The sequence below is a fragment of the Nicotiana tomentosiformis genome, chromosome 12, assembly GCF_000390325.3.
Source record: "Nicotiana tomentosiformis chromosome 12, ASM39032v3, whole genome shotgun sequence".
Taxonomy (NCBI): domain Eukaryota; kingdom Viridiplantae; phylum Streptophyta; class Magnoliopsida; order Solanales; family Solanaceae; genus Nicotiana; species Nicotiana tomentosiformis.
Window position 1 is genome coordinate 92,465,083 of NC_090823.1, and position 1,889 is coordinate 92,466,971.

Below are 1,889 nucleotides of genomic sequence, written 5' to 3' on the forward strand. Positions count from 1 at the left end.
TCGTACTCTCTTCGCCTCAGTAGGGAGTATCATAAGTGCATGGAGAGATAACTCAGAGAACCTCGCCTCATAATCGGTCACTGACATCTGACCCTGCTGGAGCTGCTCAAACTGGAACCGTAACTCTTCCCTCTGGGAGGGTGGAATATACCTGTCCGAAAAATATGGGTGAACCTATCCCAAGTCATGGGAGGAGAATTTGTTGGTCTGCCAAGAAGATAAGACTTCCACCATCTACGGGCTTTGCCCTCCAGCTGAAAAGTAGCAAAGTCTACCCCATGTGACTCCGGTATCCTCATGCTGTACAGTCTGTCCCTGCACCGATCTATCAAATTCTGGGGATTCTCATGTCACTCTCCCCCAATAACAGGAGGATGTAGTCTAGTCCATCTGTCCAATAGCTTCTGTGGCTCGGCGACCGCAGCTAGTTTGGGCTCAGGTGTAGCTGCTGCCACTGTCTAAACTCCATCCACGGGTAGTGTACCCTGGGTGTGATATACAATAGTTGCCTGCCTATGAGCCTGTGCGGTAGAGGTCTGTGCTCCCCCGCCTGCCTGAAATATGGCTGGGTCTGCCAAAAATAAATCGGCTTGAGTCATAGTGTCCATGAACCGCAGCATACGACCCATGACGTCCTGGAATCCCGCTGCAGACGTGAAATCCACCGGAGCTGGCTCTGCTACGGGCACCTTGCCATGTTCCTCAATAATAGGATCCTCTGCTGGACCCACTGGTGGCACAATTGGAATAACTCTAGGACGCCTTTGTCCCCTAATGGGCTGGAGCCCTCCCTCTGCCTCTGCCTCGGCCTCTAACAATAGGAGGAGTAGCTCTTCCCTGGTCTGGAACCTCATTAGAGCGCGTTCTCACCATTTGTGAGATAATAAGAGAAAGATATTTAGCACTACATTATTTTCACGATGGGAGATGAAGAAATGTAGTTTCTTAACACCCTATAGCCTCACGAAGATAAGTACAGATGTCTCTGTACCGATCCGCAAGACTCTATTAGGCTTGCTCATAACTTGTGAGACCTATATGAACCTAGTACTTTGATACCATGTTGTCACGACCCAAACTCACCTATAGGTCGTGATGGCACCCAACATCCTAGCTAGGCAAGCCAACTAATGATTTAAACATATATTCATTTCTTTAAAAATTATCTGAATAATCAAACTCCTCGAAATTTCAAAACTTAAGAAGATATGAGAAAATAAGATAAATTAAATCCCAAGTAAAATAATTAAATCCATAATTCTACTAGTGTGTGTGCCAAGACCTGGTGTCACAAGTGTATGAGTATCTAGTAGATTATACAAAATTCTAATTACCGTCTGAAATAAAATAGACAGAATACAAATATAAGAGGAGACTCAAGGGTTGCAGAACAACTCAAGAAGCAGCTCACCACTAAGTCTCGGGATATCCGGGGTATGCTCCGGTAGGTCCTCCGATAGTACCTGTCTCAGGTCCTGCACAAAAAGTGCAGCAAGTGTAGTATGAGTACGTAAACTATGTGTACCCAGTAAGTATCAAGACTAATCTCGAAGTAGTGACGAGAGGTCGACTTTGACACTCACTAAGGGTCAATAATATCATAATAGAGTATAATTAATTAAATATGATTTTTAGGTGAACAACAATAATTTTATTAACAAGCAAAAATAATTAATTAATTAAATTTTAATAATTTTCAATTTATCAATTAGCTTCACAAGCTGCAATTAAAATATCAAAGTATCGTGTAATTATTATTATTAGGTATGATTTCTGCTGAGGTCGTACGGCCCGATCCAGAGTATCGTGTACACTGTCGAGGGACGTGTGGCGCAATCCATAAATGCATCTATACTGCCGAGGCGTTCGACTCGCTCCACAAGAAAGGA